The sequence below is a fragment of the Amphiprion ocellaris genome, chromosome 21, assembly GCF_022539595.1.
Source record: "Amphiprion ocellaris isolate individual 3 ecotype Okinawa chromosome 21, ASM2253959v1, whole genome shotgun sequence".
Lineage (NCBI taxonomy): Eukaryota > Metazoa > Chordata > Actinopteri > Pomacentridae > Amphiprion > Amphiprion ocellaris.
In genome coordinates, this window is record NC_072786.1 from 11,720,165 (window position 1) to 11,740,098 (window position 19,934).

General features: G+C 39.5%; 1 protein-coding gene across 2 annotated transcripts in view; it reads left to right on the forward strand.

The window, feature by feature from the left end:
- Nucleotides 1-19,934, forward strand: part of sox5 (SRY-box transcription factor 5) — a 297,848-nt gene that overhangs the window by 105,867 nt on the left and 172,047 nt on the right. For both annotated transcript variants that reach the window (XM_055006506.1, XM_055006507.1), the window contains exon 3: nucleotides 15,545-15,618. The gene's annotated coding sequence lies outside the window, so the exon portion shown is untranslated. The remainder of the gene's footprint in view (nucleotides 1-15,544; nucleotides 15,619-19,934) is intronic.

Here is a 19,934-nt window from a genome sequence, read left to right on the forward strand (position 1 = left end):
TGTACCAAACCCAAACTAAGGATCAGTTCCACAGCAGAGGAGTCTTATAGTTATGGTTCCATCCGAGAACAAAACTTTCTCTTGGTATAATCTGGCACTATATTGACTTTAAGGCAAGATGAAGTCTTGTCATTTAAGGGTTTGTGTGTGCGGGGGAGGATTTTAAATTCTATTCTCAATTTGATTAGGAGCCAGTAAAAAGAAGCTAATAATGGAGAAATATGAACTTTCCTACTAGTTTTTCTCAATACTTTCACTGCAACATTTTGGATCTTCTGGAGGTTTTTCAGAGAGTTATTGGGACATTCTGATAATAAGCAATTACAATAGTCCATTGTAGATGTTACAAATGTTAGTTTTTCAGAATCATCCCTAACTTAGACAATATTGCACAGGTGAAAAAAGGCGTTTCCACAGACTTAAAGAAGATATTGTGGTCAAACACATCATCAAGCTTCCTCACACTAGAAAAGGAACAATTTCATTACTTATTTATTTTCTGTGCCAATGTAGTATCACTACTTACGGGAACTAATTCATTCATTTTTTGGCTTCAGGTCCGTGGGATTTGAAGAAATATAGGACATAATTTCCTCATGTTGAAATACAGGTTAAAAGAAAATGGTGATTCCAATATCAACAAACTGGAATTATACAGTAAATACTATTGGATTGCACTGTGGATAGCTCACACTCACTTATCAGTGTTTCTGCAGCATGTTACAGTGCAGGTAAGCCTTCTCTCCTGGAATACAGATCACTATCAGATACTGATATTCGCACCATCATGACACATACTGTCTAAATTACAACGCTACACAACAAAACCCAACACCCATAATAAAAGAGACAAAAACCCCAACAAGGTTAACACAATAGCGCCTGATTAAGATCTAATGTGATTTCACACTACTTGGCTTGGCACGGAGATTTAATTTTATGCCGCCGGACTGAAATATCTATGCCGACTCGGGGGCATGGCAGTGGAAAAAATAAAAAATAAAGGGGTGGAAGGAGTGTGTGGGTGTCAGAGGGGGCGTCTGTTGGTGGCTGTAGATTGTTGTGGAGCTGAGGGGAGTCCTGTCAAGAACGGTATCGGCGCAAGTGTCGGGGATTGTGTTTACGCTGTCGCACTGTCTGGAGAAATTAGTCATTCTGGAGAAGCAACAAGACATAGAGGGAGAGGAAGGAGAAGGAAGGAGTGTGCTTGGATGAGTGTGGGTGAATCCTCGCTCTATACTTAGCAAAGGCTTCCTCGCTGGACTTGAGCAACGCGATGAGATGAAGAAATTCAATTGTGCTGCCTTTTTATGTGCCGTTGAGGTCAGGCACACAAACACAAGCTGTACACGCATGTATGTAAGCAGACATGCTTATAGATACAGTATGCACACACAAGTCACACAGCAGCCAGTGGGAGTTCACTACCCAGTCAAATCAATATAAATGTACACAGTCGCGGACACATGGGATAAGAGTATAGAGTGTGTCTGTGTGTGACTGTGCATGTGTGCGCGACTGGTTGATCCAGGGAAAATGGCTTTTGTTGAGTCCCCTGTGCTATGTAACATTGCAGAGTAATTACAGAGTGTGTGCTTTGTTTAGGGGATGTCTAATTATGCTGTTTGGGATGTGCAGGGCCCTGGGGTGTCACCGCTCGTGTGTGTGTGTGTGTGTGTGTGTGTGTGTGTTGTGTTTAGTTGGTGAGAAGACGCTAATTGTGGAGGCGGTGTTAGTGCTACAGCAACTGTCAGAGAAAGGGAGAAAGAGAAAGGTGGAGAGAGAATGAAGGAAAAACAAGCCTCACCAATGCACTTTGGCCTTTTTTTAAACTAATCTTTCACTACCTGTTTGCCCATCAGGACGCCACCTATAGTATCACCTCATGAATCATCTGTGCCATTAACTGAAATCTCTTTTTTAGTCATTTATCCTACAACATCACTTGTTTTCAAATAGCTCTTTGGCCATCACAAAGCTCTGTGTTTACTCCATTCAAAGGTGACTAGTCTGGTCTTACGATTGGCTCACGAGCACAGATGTATTACAATAGCGTGCCTTGGAATGATGTTGAAACTGGTTCCAAATAAGCTGGAACTTATGCATAAAAATTATGGAATATGGTGCTTAATGATGCCAAAATGTCAAATTGGTAGATTGTAGTTCATGCTAGATCAATGCTAAACATCCCTCCCTATAAATATGTTGCCTAAAACAGGAAAACAAAGGCATATTTTGGATGAAAGTTGATCAAAAAGTTCTGAGACTATTCACAGTCATCGTGCAGGGATGTGAGTCAGGATATTTCATGACACCAGGACCTATGTTACATGTTTTTTGTAGCCACTGGTAAGTGCAGTTATGTGATTTTTCCATTGGTACAAACTGGAGCAGAGAAGAAAAGATCTCATTCTGTGTCAGTCACCAGCAAGATGATTTAATCTTCATGTGGCTGATCATCACTGGTAATTGGAGGTGAGTCTGCAGCTACCGTCAAGGGAAGAAAAAGGAGAGTGAAAGAGACACATTTGGTCAGGAGAGCACCAGGAGTATGCTGTGGGATTTTTTTCAACATTTATGTGGTTGTACAACAGGAATTAATCCTTCAGGGTCAGACTGTGAGTGAAGGTTCTTCTGTAACATCCTGAGGTGTCTGAGGGAGAACATTCAATGCAAAGACCTGAGCCTTAGTGCGATTTGGCACAGGTTTTTTGGTCACAGCGACACTATGATCATTCTCTACCCACCCTACTCACCAGAATTGTCTCCCAACTTCTTCCTTATCCTCAAAATGACATTGAAGTCCAAGTGTCACTGTTTTGACGGTGGTCATTCCAAATATTGCTTGACATGTTTGCATATGAGGACTTCTAGGGAGTGTTAGAAGTGAGGCAGAATCACTTTATTGTTGCGCAAGGAGAAAACTTTAATGGTGAACAAATTGAAATCAGTTACAGTTTTTGACTTTAATAGGCACAGTGCTATACCTTTATCAGCTTTAACTTGATCAGTTACATTATTATCAGACAGAAGTTAGACAATGTGGACATATCTATCTGAAACTTTTGGATATGCCATGTATTGGCATAGTTTGGACCTTTTGATTACATGAAGTTTGCAAGCTCATGTGGAAATGTAAAATATTTTTCTGGGCATGTTTCCTTAAAAATTGAAAATCAGAGTTCATTCTTGACTTTGCCAATAACAAATCAGTCTCACCACGAGTCTTTGAAGTGATTTGGGAACACCTTTAGCAGAAGACAAACCTACAAACTAACCACTGTTCTGTGAACCTGTTTATTCACCTGAATCATGTAAATCCAAAGGAGCTGTAGCATTTCTGTTGGAACTTCAGTCTCATCTGCCACGTGGCAACTTGGTTATAATGTGACATCCACTCAAAGTCTCTTTTTGCAAATTTAGGTGTCAAAACTTGAGGCAAGCTTTTGTTTCCATCGTAAACATTAACATGCATTGTTACTCTTGTTGTTCTTAGATACTACAGTGCACTGTTGTATTTGCTTAAACTAAAGTAACACAAGTTTACGGTGATTCGAGTTTGATTTGTCGCAACCTGTGCAAATAAAGTACCTTCAGCTGATTCTGACTTGTTCAACAGAATAGACCGACTTGCTTAATTCAGCAATAAAACTAATTGGTAAATCTAAACATTAATAAATGCAATGGAATTTTTAGAGTCAGGTAAACACAGTGGTTAAAATAATCAACACCCAACTAAATATAGATGTGTTTTTCAGAATAAGCTGCTGTTTTCTTGTTGAATTCTAATCTCAAAATGCTCCACAAGGCTTCCTTTGTGTATTATTGCTGAAATATTCATCTTTCTACCTGTTGTCTTTTTCGCTTCTCTAAACTTTTCACATCTATCAAAACGAGAGTCGCCGATGTCTTCTCAAGTGTGCTTTCCAGTGGTGCACATTTACATTTTAAAATCTGTTCAAATGATTCAGTAAAATGAGAAACTTGACCTGATTGCATCTATGAGACCAACAAGTCGAACAACAGATTCTATATTTGCATTTTCACAGTTAGTATGGACACGTGAGGGCACATAGTGAGGTCAAGGCAGCGAAGACCAGGTTAGGCCAGGTGATCTTCATTAAATTTATAAAAGAGAGAAAAATGGCATTGAGAACGGAACACTGGAACTCTATGTATTGAGCGAACATTGGAAAAAGAGAATGACTGCCTCTATGTGTGCAACACGATTGCATTGATCCAATGTTCCAGGATGCGGCTTTCTTATCCACTGCCGAGTTCTCTGGATGAACTTCTGCGTGTATATGACGAAGCACACAAGACACCGATATGAATGTTTTGTTTTGAGAGCCCTAGAAAACAGGACATAATGGCTGTACGATGTTTGTCAAATCAGTTTGCCTCCCTAAAATGTTTGTATGTTTGTTCCAAGGTCTGCACAAGGTCTCCGAGCTCTGTATCTGGTGTTCCTATTGACATCCATCAGAAATGTAACCTATCTATTCTACCTCACAAAGATGCCATAGAAAAGGTTCATTCTTCCTTGTTTATAGAATTCTAATTACCTGGGTTGATTTAGACTTGGCAAAGAAAAGCAGTGATGTTGTATTTTAAAAGGAACCATTGGTTTGAATAGCTATTGGTCGGCTCTGAGAAGGGGTCAAGGTACTGAGATGCGTCCTTGTCCATGCAACAATACAATACCCTGATGTCACTGATGCATAATTGCTAAGTACATTTGTTCCAGTAAGTTGTGGTTCAGCATGATATCTTTGGATTCAATGGTGCATTGTCTGTATAGTATTAGACCAGCCTTCATTTCATATAATGTGCTCCAGGGCATTAATTTGCCCATGGAAAATAAAGTACATTTTATTATTGTTAACACTATCATTTACAGAATGCAGCATTATAGCCATAATCCATTTTAAATGAAGGCAGGAATGAATGAAATTGCTGCAACAGTGCTGTTTTGAACATAAATTAAATTGAGGATGGAGCAGTCTATGGCACAATGCAAGTCCTTTACTGTTGACGGTTTTCAATTGTACCTTTCAGAACTAATTAGAGCAAAGTTACTTCATTTAGATGCACATTTATTGGCTTATATAATGATCTCTATTAGGCATTGAGCCGTCTCTCCACTGTAATGGAAGCTTGAAGTGATCCTCCTCAATGACATCTTCCCTCTTTGACCTTTACCCTTTAATAACTGTGTCACAGACTGTGTGCGCATGTACTTATGTCCTTACTTGCAGCAAATAAGTGCTGCTTTTTACATCCTTATGTGTGTCTATTGGTGTGTGTGTTTGTGATAGCGTTCTGGAGTCGGTGTGTAACGTCGGTGTGAGTGTGTTGTACTGCGGCAGGCTGTGAATAACTTGATTAAGTGGTGAAGATGTGGTGCAACTGCTTGTGTATGTGTGCACGGAGGCATGCTGAGAAGGCCACTATTAATCTGATAAAACAAGATTGGACTTCAACATTGTGACCCTCACAGATGCTACAACTGCTGCTGCTCTCTCTCTCTCACACACACACACACACACACACACACACACATTGTGTCTTTGTACAGTACATCTCTGTCTTGTCTGGTGTTAGTGTTAAAGGTACAGGTCTGTAAAGGGTCATTGGGTCGTCATAACCAAAAGACACATCTTTAATACTGTGTTATGTGGCCATGAAGGTAGTTTTCATTTTGAATATCTGTCTGAGAATTTGACTCCAATCTCAAATACTGTGGTGGTGAATTGGAAAATAACAAAAATTAAAAGTGCTTTTATTTATTATATTGGAAGCATAATGTTGCAGCATCTAAACTCTTTAAAGCTGCTATTCTTTTGTAGGCTTTGTTGATGCTAGTGTTGATACAAAGATATGTACATTAGCAGTAATTTAGCACAACACTGAATTGAACACAATATTCTACGTAAATGTGAAAGTGCCACAAACATATTTTGTCCCTAAACTCTATGAATAATCACGATAAATAACGGTGACCTCAGTCATAAGCAAAATCATCTTTATTATCATTTTGGCTATAATTGTGGTGCCCCAGGTGGTGCACTCACAAAAGGTGTGTTTTATATACAATTCTTTAACCAGGAAATACTGCCTTCCTTCCAGGAATTTATTGATCTTTGCTTGCTTTCCAGCAGGCTCTCCTCCAGTGGTGTCTTTGACCCTGGTGACACAACAGTGATGCAGGTTGCAGGCCTATCTGTCTCCATTCTATTCTGTCTCTAATTCAATCAAATCACTCACATTTTATCCAGTTAGATGCTTTCAGTCACTCAGCTGTGGAGGTCACTGTGTGTGTTTGCATGTATTAACTTATTTTCATTTCGAGTCTCCTCATGTCACTCTTACTGTCTTCTAAGTAGCTTTGTGTGCATCACTGTTAATTTGCATGTGTGTGCCTCCTTGTGTCTTTGTGGATTACATGCAGATGCACATAGTTACAATCTAATGCAAACCAAAACAGTAGCAGCCAGTAGATTTACATCTCTAACTGTTTATCTTTACAATAGAAACACACTTTTATTTTAAGGTGCAATATGCATGATTTTGAACATAAACATAGCTTGATTAAAGCAGCAAACAAATATCTGCTGTGTGATGATATAGAAGGGTTATGGTGTCTTTGGCAGTGTCTAAAGTCACACTTGCTGTGTGGGTGTTCTAATCCAAGCTGTTTTTGTTGTTGTTTTTTTATGCTGTGGCATGTGGCACAACTGCACATTCATGTTAATGTGTTTGTGCATGTGAGTCCCTCTCCTTGAAACTGGTGGCCTCTCCAACTCTCAGGGCCTGGATAGCTCAGATGGCAGGGCATCCGGCTTTTAATTGGAGGGACCAGGGTTGAAGTCCCTTATCAGGTGCTTCATTAGTCAGTTCCTGACTTGTACTAGAGGAGCAGGTCATGTAGTTTTTAAAAAATATTTTCAATTTCATGTTATATTGAGACTTTAGATTTACAAGTCACTTGTTGCATACTAGATATATGCAAGTCATTTTGCCTGCTATTTTTTCAATATAGATTTTCTACACTTTTTCCACACTGTATGTTTTCTACACTGTATATTTTGTGCATTAAATATTACAAATATTTTTATTACTTTGCTCAAAATGTCAATATATTGTAGTACTTCAGTGATAACTTTTTTGTCAGAAACGTAGTATTTTTACTCCAACCAACCAACCAACCAACCAACTGACCAACCAACCAATCAAAAAAGCCTAAAAGCGAAAGTTAAGTCCAGCATTCAGGCGGCACCTAAAACAAAGCCTTTTATCTCTGTTATTCCCAAAATTATGTCCACTCCTTTCCGCTCTGCGATTCATACACTCTTGTCTGTTGTGCTCCAGTCTTTGTGTGTCTGTTTCCACACATGGATCTGCTCTGGTCCAACTGATTGTGGAAACAGACATACATGAAGCGGACCAGAGAGGAAGTGTTATAACGTTACTGAAGTTGACAACAGCTTGCTACGAACATTCAGTGTAGTTTTACAATGCTAGCATGAGCTAATGTATGTGGCTGGATTATTTTTTATTTACTCTCATATACACAATTTTTCTGGTTAACACAACGTGAAGGGAGGTGTGGTTGACGTGTTCTGAGATGCCGGTGCTTTAGTGACATCCAGTGGTTCTGAATGTTGCACAGAAAACTTTTAAAACATGCATATTTGTAAATGATCACCAGTTCATAGGTTCTCTCTGAATGTTTTTTTCTCCTTCAGTCTTTATCTGACTTCCACTGTTTCAGAGACAGTCGGCATGTCCACAAAGTCTGGTTACATAATCAGCCAGCAGTCCTGTGATCTCCCTACCATCATATTGTCAGCACCCCTCTTTAACACTGTGTATTTGTTTTTTAGCACAAAACTACTGCAGCAAGCTTATGCGGAGCTACTGTAAATAATGCATGTGTGTGTTTGTTGGGTTCACTGACTTTTGAATGTGTTCACATCTTTGTGCCTTCATGCGTGTGCGTGGCAGCCCTTGGCGAGACCGTCCTGTGGTCCCTCCCTTCGCCGTTCACTCTGTTAGCGGTCTTTATCTTTCTCAACAATCAGGCTTTATCCTCGGACACTCCTGATCCCACGGTAACCCTGGGAGCAGCAGCCCAGAACTCCTGTTTAAACCAAACATATTTCCTAACATATGTTCACTTGTGTAACCCAACTTATCAGCAGTAGCTGACTGAATGGGAAGAAAATTCTCTATTATACCAGGGCATTTTAGTACCGTCTTTATCAGGGTAATTTAGAAAGTGTGTAGCAACACAGACTATATACTTGTATATATACTCAACAAAGAGGTGTTCATCCAATTAGGGGAAGCCTTCCCAAAATTTCTTTGAACATCTGGAAGTACATGCTTGTGCAGACTTGTCTATTAATGCAACAATATGAAGTTCAAACTTGTGCTACATTGAAATGTTTCTCAAAAAGTATGCTCATTCAGACATGAAGCCAAGCCGACATGTTCAGCTGCCGTGAGATTAGCGGAAAGAAATGCATGTCATAAAGGGTCTTTACAAGTATGATCGTAGACACAGCACAATAAACAATCAAAAAAATCTCATGTGAGCTTCAATTTACAAAAGAAAAAAAATATTAAAAAACCTAAAAAGTCCCTGTAAATGTAACTTTTCAGGAAGAGTTTTCATTTTTTTTGCACCTTTTATTTTACTTTCTTGCATTCTTTATATCACTGATTTGATTGTCCAGTGCAACTGTCAGTAATCAGTTGAGTGATGCATGACTTTTTTTTTTTTAAAAAAAAACAAATATTAATAGAGGGTAGCATGGCGGCAAATAGGGGGAGTAATCTGATCAGAAACAAAATATCACAGAGGAAAGAAAAGTGGAAAAAAAAGCCTGGCAACCAACTGAAAATGAAAAAAAAAATCCATTTAACAAAGAAATCATAACAAAAACACATCCATCAAAAATATCACCCTTTATTGCGAGTGAATACAATGTGAATGAACAGCAACACCAGACTACAAAAGCGGTACTGTGTTAGCATTAGTATCAGAAGTTGCAGAACATGATGTGGTGTTTGATCACAAGAAGCCTTTGGCACTGTGAGATTCCATGCACAGAGGGGAAAACTGAGAGCATTGATTTCATTGTGGAGCAGCAAGGACTGTGTGTTATTTGGCAAGCGTGTGTGTGTGTGTGTGTGTGTGTGTGTGTGTCTGCATGTGTGTGAAGTGTCTGGAACATAAAACTATAGAGGTCCATTCAGACCTTCCTTTCTCTCTCCTTCCATCAGGAGATAGCAGGGACATTGAACTGCGGCAACAAAAGCAGATTTCCATCAGACAGAGTTTCTGAGAGAGAAAGGCATTGTGTTGAAAGGGGCTTAATGGAAGCTCAGCTTAGAGCTTTATTCACACAAACTGTACTCTCGGGTCGGCAGAAGCACATATGTGTACACACACTGGAACACACACGCACTCTCACTTTTCCCATATGCTACCTCCTTGTTCTCGGCAAAAAAAAAAATAAATAAATAAATAAATGCTGCTCTCATTTTTCTAAGCTTTTATAAATGCTAGACGAGAGTTTGTGACCAGATAGTTGCACCTAAAAAACACTAAAATCATACGTGTGACAGGGTTCGCTTGTAGAAAAGAAGTCATTGTCTGACATGCAGTTAGTGCCTGGGTAAAGAAGTCCCTCACCCATGATGGACTGACCCGAATCAGCCCAAATAGAAGATGATAAAACTCAAAAGCATATTTTTCTCAAAGGGACATTCTTCAGCATGCAGGGACACGGTATCGATAAGTATTTGTAATGTAGTTTCATTCCTGCTCAAAGGAACATAAGCGCTCAGAGTTTCAATGCACATATCATGTTCTGAATAGCTCCAAAGGCTTTATACCTCACCTCTTCTACTGTATAGAGAAATTAGAACCTCAGATTTCATTCCAAAATCAACTCATGCAGGTGTTGTCCTTTGTGTGTCTGCTGTTGTTGAGTTTTTGCTTGACCTTCCAAACCCAAAAACCCGACAGTGTGGTTGAAAGGCGTTTTTTTTTTTTTTTTTTTTTTTAAATTGCAGCATTTGTCAGAGCCAGAAACTGAATAAAACTGAGAGAATTGTTGGAGTTCGAACCTTCTGACAATCCTTGAACTGCTCATCTGTGATGTGCTGTTCCCTCTGGAAACTTAACTGAACTTAAAATTTTGATTTCATTCAAATGACGTTTTTCTATTTATCTTTTTCCAGAAATAAAGTAATTTCTCTAATCAGATTGTGTATAAAACAAAAAAATCTTTGTCCACGGCATGAGTGAAAGGCTACAGTCATGTGACAAAAATGTTGAGACTTTTTGGCTGAACTGGATTGAACTGCAGGCAGTGTTTACACATAACAGATAGGACACAAGTATTGAAGCCAAATAAAATGTCGATATAAAAATATAGGAAAGACATTTCTTGGTTAGTACAGATCATCTAATTTCTAAGAATCTAAAAATCTGCATTTATTTAACTGCATCTACCTTTTTAAAAAAGAATTATTTGGTGAGCTCAAACACAAAACTGCACTTGTTTGAGAATATTTCAAGACAAATAAGTTTTCTACTTTCCGTATGACTTCAACAGAACAGCGTCGCACTGCTTCCATCTTTGCTGCTGAAGGTAAACAAAATGCTGTTTGGCAAAAACGTTCTCTGGTGAGGACAGTTAATCCAGAAAAAGCTGCAGATGCAACCATTTTTTCAAGATGTGTTCATGTTTTTTGCTCCTCCCTCAGTGGAAGTACATCAGAATGTTATGTTTGGAAGTACTGTCTTTGTCCCATAGTAATGACTGAAGCTGAAATTACCCTCAGAATTACAAATGTCGTTCTCAATGTCTAATTAACGCCTCAGGAAAAAAAGCAGCTTGAGTGATTTCAAAGGGAGCAACAATACAGGAGGCGTGTCGCGACCTGATGCAAGCTGCGACACATATGTGCACGTATAAATGGTTGGGCAGATAAATGTTACATGACACATGCATTACTCACTGAACTCTTAAGAGGCATTGAATAGAGACAACTGCTACAACTATTCTACTCAGTGACTGAACTCAACAGCACCCTGAGCTGGAAATGGAACATGGAGGCTGTCGACAAACTACTCAGTATATTATTGCTGTGAATATACAGTCTGCCTACCTCTTTGTATACTTGTGATTTATGGTAATTGCTGCTACAACATGGCAATTTCCCATAACCATGATTTTCATGATGTGAATTAAGGCTGAGGTTATCACTTCTTGTTCATCTATTGTTCGTATAGTCCTACTTTGCTGAGGTCAGTAAACTTAGTCCACTCATCAGCCATGGCATTACAACCACTTGCTGAATATAGCCTAGCTTCCATTTTTGCTGCGAAAACAGCTTTGAGGACATAGACAAGGGATGTCTGGAGGTTTCCTGTGGACCAAGACCAGGACATTGGCAGCAAAATATTATTTTGGGGCATCCGTAAATCGAGCTTGTTCCGGCACTTTCTGTAGATGCTTGATCGTACTGTGATCTGAGGAATTTGGAGGTTGGGTCTTCACTTTTTTTCTCTTTGTCATGTTCCTCGAGCTGTTTCTGAGAAATCTTTAGAGGAGTACCATTTCCATAAGGGGATGTGCATGGTCTGAAGCAAGGTTTAGCTGGATGGTGACATCCATAAATATGCCAGGACCCAATGTTTCCCAGCAGACCCTATTGGTCCGAAAAGATGGTGGCCCTTACGTGTTGAAAACCGGCATCAGGAAGCGACTTACTCAACAAGATAGCTACTAGAATTCAAGTTTTTGCAGCTAAATAGTGTTTGTACTTAGGTAATGTGACTCCAACTCTTTGAAGAACACTAAAGTGACCTTAATAACATTCTAGAAACCTTTTTTGGTAAGTCTAGAACTAGTGAGCTGTGGTATCACCTATACCTCTAGACTGATTTAGGTGACTTCTAGAGTCAACCTTTTGATGGGAAATGTAAGAACAGGGATTTTTAATTTAATTAAGGTGATTGATGTTGGTATTGATATTGTGGTTGATCTGTGTATGTCCCCAGACTGTGAGAAAATGGTCATAGCTTTATTATCCAGTAGAGATGACGGACTTTAGGTGCTGTAAACTGGCATTGGGAAGCAATTTACATCAGGTGAACTTGGCTGTTGTAGTACTTATCTATCATCTAATTCTTAATGTGACCAAATTCTTCTTCTGCTGTTTGTCTCAGCAGCTACACAGCTCTTGGACGAGAAATTTGATCATCTATACAAACTGGATTCCAATCAGATTTGTAATCCAGACAAGACATATGTGTATATGTGTAGATTAAATCCCATTCAATCTCATGCGATACCAGACACTTGAAATAATAAATATAAACGGGGCCACTTCTTTGTTAGCATCCGTTCTTCTGTCTGCCTTCTTTTCTATTTACTTTTATCTTAACACATTCATACACAGAACCATTTTCGCAGTCTTTGACACACAATAAATCAAACCTACACACACCGAGATATCAGGCCACACGCGCCTTTTATAGTAGCATTTGTTTTAGATCAATACATCTGCACAAGACGTGTAGGTGGACGTTAAGAGTCGGTTTTCTTTCAATGAACTTTTTCATTTTCCAGGTGTTCTCTGCCGTGAATCATCTCTATTTGAAACCCTGCCTGCTTTCGTCGGTCTAAATACCTCAGTTTCTCTCTGTGTCTCAGATCAGAGTTGTCCTCTGTATTACATGTAAACCAGGGATGAGCGAACAGGCCTCCCATGGATTAACCGCTGACTAACTCCCAAAGTTGCAGGCAGACTTCCTTGTTACGAGACATGTGAAATCTCACAGTCGCCGAGCTTTTTCCAAACTATAGTGTTGTCCCCAAATCACATCGCTCAATATTCGGGAAAAAAAAGAAAAAGATGACTACACAACGGCTGCTCCCAAATCTGATTGGTGTTATTTGTAAGTCAGCCTAAATCTCAGAGAAGCTACACACACAAATGGAACAGGGCTTACTAATCCATTTGTAAGGCAATAGGCAGGCAAACAGGCAGGGGAGAGCTTGCCAAGTGTTGTAATCACAACTAAAGATGATGAGCCCACTCCCTTCCTCTACACTCTACAGTACTGTGTTGTGTGTGTGTGTGTGTGTGCGTGCATTTGTGTGTTTGTCCTACATCGCCTCCTTTACAAAACTGTGACAAGAGAGGGAGAAAATGAATCGGTATCAAGTGGATAATCTACAAAAGTACACTAGGAGCTTTTCCACCTTATGCAAGTCCCCCGCTCATTCATTTGCAGATACCACGCAATCTCTCTGAGAACAACAACAAGCCGGCGATATGAGTTTTGAAAAGGCAGTAATTGTAAGCAGGTTGGGGAATAAATTAGAATGATGGCAAAATACAGAGATAAATCCAGCTTAAGAGAGATGTACGCCACTGTTTATTTGATTTCAGCTTTTCTCTCTATCCCGCTCTCTTTTCTCCCTCCCTCATTCCTGATCTTTTTTAGTGGGGTGGAAAAATGGATTTTTGTCAGCGATTTGGCCCTGAAATAGCTTATTGTCTAAGGCAGCCACTGTGCGGGTACAACGTCAACATCACATGTGTGTGCGAACGCACTCGCCTGTTTCCATGGGGAGTAATGGCCGTGGAAGTGTGTATTGGCTCTGCTGGCACAATACGCCACTGTGCTCATTGGTTTAGACTGGCTGGTGTGTGTGTGTGTGTGTTTACAGTATGTGTGTATGTAGTTTCTATAGACTCTCTTGTTGATATTTATAGACGGATTCTGGTATGAAGGGGGTGAGGGTGGGAGGAATGTAGGGAGGAGGGTCAGAGAGAGCAAAGGGAGGAAGAATTAAGAGAGGAAAGGTTCTCTAAGCTAGAATTGCTTTGCCACCCGCATATTTTTTTTTCATCCTTTCATACTTTTTTTTTGTTTCTTTATATTCCTGATTATCTCTTTGCACTCTGCTCTTCGCGGGCGTTGGATGATTTGTAAAACGGAGGCCGAACACTTCATTACCAACTGACAGAAAAGTTTTATGACCATGAGAGTCTGTGAGGCCGTAATGTTCTATAAGATTAGATAAGATAAGATATACTTTATTGTCCCCAAAGGGAAATTTGGTTTTGGCAGTAAAGCAAATTTTACAGCTGTGTACAAGCACAGACAGCACGATACTGGATCGAGATGAACAGTTACTTTATTGATCCGGAAGGAATTTCTAGCATCCAGTGGCTTCAAAATCAAGATAAAAAAACTAGACATATAGAAAAATATATCTAAATAATGAAAAAATGCAATGCAGTGTAATTCTAGTGCTACATATGCAGTGTAAAGCTGAATGCATTATAAACTGTGTTACTACATATGCAAGAGACATGTAATGTTGTAGTAAAACAGATTTATTTCTGTTTTTTGGGATCATTCTCATTTATTCCCCATCTGCTTACAGTTATTGCCTTTTCCAAAGTCATATCACTAGATTGTTGTTAATAAAACTGGACAAAAGTACATAATAATAGGACTGATATATGTATGCAAACATTACTATCTAAAGCATATACGTAGATTCACACACTAATGAGATCACTGTGTTAAACCTTGTGGAAAGCAGCTAAATATAATCAAAGATCCAGAGATCAACTTTAAATACCAAATATGTGTCTAGACACACCAGAAGTTTGGTTAAAGGTGTTGTTTTTTTTCAACAGGCTGATAAAAATAGGAATAAAAGACAGTTTAAAATGATTAAAAGAAAAGCAAACTTATATATTGACCAGGCCAGGGCAATAAAGTGGCAACAGTATATACCAGTGATAGACACTTCATCAATAGCAATAACTATTTGATAATGGTTATTGCTATTGATGCAACTCGCCATGAAAACACATATCGAAAGCTCAAAGTTTGGTTGCATGAACAAACTCCCCAAGTATATAAAAATACCCACAATTCTGTGTTTTCCACCTAAACGATGCACCATGGCAGTCCAAGTGCTGACCATGTTGACGTAGGGGTCTGAGCGGAAGTTAATCCCGAATCCAGATCATTCACTCAGAAGCTTAACCTGAAAAGCTAACATTATTACCTGTGTGCCTCAATAAATAGGCTAAAGTGCTTAAATTAAAAATCAGGTGGTTAATTTATCATTAAAATTGACATTAATTATTCATATCGACTGAAATGAAACCTTCATCATCCAGTTTATTATACAGTAGATGTATACTGTGCATGTGCATTCCAATACACATTGGATTGGAATGCACATAAATGCACTGTCATAAATTTTGCACAGCCAAAATTTATGACAGAACTGTTAGGTTTAAGGGGAAAAGGTGGAATAAAACAGAAAAAGCAACCTTTTTTATAGTTTCAAAAGCGTGCCAGTCCCCACCTGACTCTCTCAGATTTTTTGCCATACATCTCAACAGTTTTAATATGCGTGTCTGCATTTAGATGATATGAATATTGTTCAATTAACTAATTAAGCTGTATTTTGTTCTTTGTGTCCAGGAGTGAAGCGGCGCAGTGGACAGAGCGGCTGATTTCCAGACAATCTCCTCTTCGGGTTTCTCATCAAATAACTGGTAAGTGCTCCAACTGATTATATGTTTTCTTGTTTACAGATGGCTTCATCTTCAACTCAGGTACATTAACAGTTTTAAATACATTTATGAGGTTTGGCTTAATCCCACTTAGTAGTAACCTTGTTATTGAGATCTCTTAAATCTTTGGGAGACATCTGTAGTTCTAAATTCAGCATTAAAAGTCAGAAAAACAATGCTGCTTTCATGCAGTTTGTCATCTGTTTTTTTTTTCTCCTTGGATACAAGTTTGCGCATGAAATTACCTACCTTTCAATCCAGTCTGCAGGTTTTGAGATTTAGAGTAAAGGAGGAGGATTTTGTGTGCTAGGAGAACAGCTGAAATGCAAAAAAAAGTTCCGAGGACATGATGTTGGTCCATTTTGGTCATTTTCTTTCATTGAATTAATTGAATTTTCTCAATGAAGTTGAAAAAATAGATATTTTTCTTCTTCTTCTGTTATGTTTCTGGTGAATAAGATGCAAATCAATTAGTGTATGGAAGAAAAAGTTTGATTCTGATTAAATGCTTTGGGTCATGTGAATACACATGCTATCAGATCGCTTTATTCCGTGCCCCAGTAAACATTTAATTCAGAATCTATAATCACAATGGTTTATATTGGTCTATATACCAGCAGTTTTACAAATGCAACAAGTTTATTGATGTTCTCGGCTGCAAAACTTTCTTTTTCTACTTTCACCCATACGGGTGCACTGCTTAACACAACAACTGCGGTTGACTACCTAAAAACTACATTTAATCAAGAGGTTTCATTAAAATCTCAATTTTTTCCAATATGTAACATTAATAATCGGAAAAACATTCACAACTGGACAAGCAGGCAATCAGCATATCGACACGACACAATCAAGGCCAGATAATGACAAGAATGACCAAAAATAGGTACAAGCATCATGAACAAACATCAATAATGAAGGTTTTGAGTGTCTAAGTGCTACGAACGATTGCAGCTTTCAAGCATCCTGCAGATAGATAAAGTCTTTATTGTCCCAGACGGAGACTTGTTTTCACAAGTCTGTCGCCACAAAACATCCAGATGACCAACATATAACATTAGACCCCCCCAACCCCAATCTGTGAATGCAAGCGCTCTGTGCTATCGAGTTAGTTTTTGCTCAGAGCTGCACCGGCAGATGGGACAAAACTTCTGCCAAAGTGAGGGGGTGATCGGTGTCACTCGCTATTACTTTTTTGCAAAGACGTGCGGTGGCTCTGTCATTCAAATCTGACAAGCTGGAAGTGAGGGGGCCGAGGATTTTTTGGAGGCAGTACGTGTGATCTTGGTGAGTTTGTTATTGTTGGAGATGGTGAAGGGAAAAAAAGAAACGGGGGGGAAGAGCACAACATGACGGGTTGAATTGCGCTTTTGTAATGCAACAGTAGAAGGTTTCAGGGGGCAGCAGATGGAGATCTGAGTTTGCATATTACAGCTCATTCCATTTAAAAGGTGCTTTGTACCTCATGCAAAGCACAAATATGACCAGGTTCATGTACCACTGTAACCTGTTGATTATGTCCACTTAATGTTGCCAGGATTCTTTAATCTTAGACACTGATTGTGTATATAAAAAAATACTTTACTTTTTTTTTGTTTGCTTAATATGTTCTGCAGTTTAGACAAGGTGAGAGGCTCTAGCCAAATGCATTATTGTGATGTTTTGTAAGTGTTGTTCAATTCAATTCAGTTTTATTTATATAGCACCACTTGACAACAGATGTCATGTCATAGCACTTCACATAGTAAGGTTAAGACGGTACAAATTTTAAACAGAAAACCCAACAATTCAAAGTTTCCTTTGGATTCCCTGTGAGCGAGCAGTCAGTGACGGTGGGAAGGAACCAAAAAACAAAACCAACCCAAAACTCTTAACGGGGAGGAAAATAAAATGACTGACAAAACCAGGCTCAGGGAAAGAAGCCATCTGCCTCGACTGGTTGGGGTGAGGATAAGATGATGGGAGTGGATTGTTCACATATTGTGTGGGTTTTTAGGGTATTTCTTCAAGTTGCAGGTTGGTTTACATAGAACTAGGCCACATTGTGATTTAAACAGACTTTAGGCATTTCTGCCTTAGGAGTTTACCCATACCATGTCAATATTTTCTGCAGAACGGCGACATTTTAGTTGGAAGTCCTCATTAATAAAGTGGACAGTTGGACTAACGTAGGGCTCCACAAGTCAGTTTTTAGCTGCAGAAAACTCCACATGTGACATCTCTGTTTCAACTGGTGCATTTGCATTTATCATACAGCTCTGGGTTGGAAATTCGAGAGTAGTAAATGGTGTTGCATATTACCTGCAAAACCCTCTTTGGTAACTGTGTTAACTGTGAACCGTTTGGAAGCTTTCTCGTATCGTGCAACAGTGGCATCTTAAAGGTTTTTGATCAAGGTTTTTTTGCTTTGGATGGGATTCAGATCTGGTTTCACGCAGAGCTTTCTGGTGCTGATTTAAGAGGTTAAACAAATTAGTTGTAACATGATGGAGTTCCTGTTTTTGGTCAATTTCACTTTGCACTGAGTTTGCCAGCAGCCAAACTGAAACATATCTGTTTCTTCGGTTGTTAAACTGCATAAGCCCTTGTTTTCTGCAAACTCACTCCCTTGTATCTTTGGAACTTTGACTACTCATCAAAAGACTTTACTAAGAAGTGATTTTGACTGGTGGATTTCACATCAGTGCATGGTGTCGTGTGGAGCACAAGGCCTGGAGTCAGAGGACGAGCAACGATAACAAAACCAGATACAAGACAAATGACCATGAAACGGAGCGATAGTGTCTCCCTGCTCTTTGTGTGTTTGTGTGTTTGTCTGCGTGTGAAGAAGTCCAGACAGTGTGTGTCAAGGCAGTGTCATGATCACAGATTGCGGCCTCATTGCTGCTCTGCTGAGGAGATTTAGCTGGCACTGCTCGCGCTGACCGTGGCCCGTGTGTGCTCGTGTTGTTGTGTTCGGGTGCACGAGTGCTTGTCGCAGCCTTGTCAGATCAGCCATGACTCTGTCTGCTGAGTGTGTCGACCAGGGGTGACCTTTTTCTGGGTGCTGCAGGCAGGGAAAGTCCCTGTCTTTGTACTGAGGGAGGGGAGCTGGAGGGGACACCTCGTTCGTCTATGTTTGGGCGAGTTTGTACACTGTGGGAGTTCCCCGTTGAACTGAGAGGAGCTGGAGATCGACGTCACTTTCATCGCACTTTTACAACATCTGACTTCACTCTTCTAGTATTTCACTTGTGCATTTCATAAGCACCAAACAGTGTTAGACTTGTCATTAGGTGATAAATCAACCGTCAACTGGATCATTCTGTTACCGTCTAAACCCTTTGCTGTTTCTGGGCGTTTTTCTATTATTCCAATCCTTTTCTTTCAACCACTGCTCCCCTCTTCTATTTTCCTTCCAACTACATCCTTCTCTTTTAACCAGCTCCCTTTCTCTTAACTCTCAGAAGTAGTTTCTGGGCATCACATTTTTCTCGCTATACAAAGTCCTGCATCTCTATGGAAACAGCACAGCCATGGCTATAAGCAGAGAGACCTAAAAAATGTGTTTTGTGCAGCGTAACAAAATATAATGCCATAAATCACCAAAAATTACAACAAAAGTTGCATTTCCTTGGTTCTGACACCTTTATATCATAGCTGCATCAAGGTTTTCAGCATAGAATCACACAGGCCAATGTCACTCCTTACTTCCATATACTGGTTGTCCTTCCTTGGACCACTTTTCTATAGGTATGCATCTCACAACACCTTGTTTGAACTTCTCAGATCCTTATGCTGGCAGCTTTTCCTGCTTCAAACATTTCTGCTGTGTCTGAAATCATCCACTTATCCCCTACTCGCTATCTAGGAACTACTATGTGGTGAACTATGTGGGGATATCTGCAAAACTTTCAGACACTACCTAAGTCTCTGCGCTATTAATTACATCAGTGCTGTCGCAGTCAGATCGATTTCGGCCGCGGTAGTGACCAACCAGCATTTTTGTGATCATATTTACCTGGTAAAATAAGGTCAAATACATAAAATAAAAACAACGCTTCATTTAACCATCTCAGATTATCACGCTTGTAAATTTTCCTGCTTCCAGCACATCAACTTACAGAGCTGACTGTTTTCTTGCTGCCTAACACTTGAACTTGTTTTATGGCACTTATCCAGGTTGTTTTCTCCTGACTAGATCCTTGCGTCTGTTGTATCTACTCTCAGATGTATGTCGCTTTGGATAAATTCGTCTGCTAACTGAAATTGTGGAACTGTAATACATCCCACCACTTGACAGTTGCTGTTGGAAACAA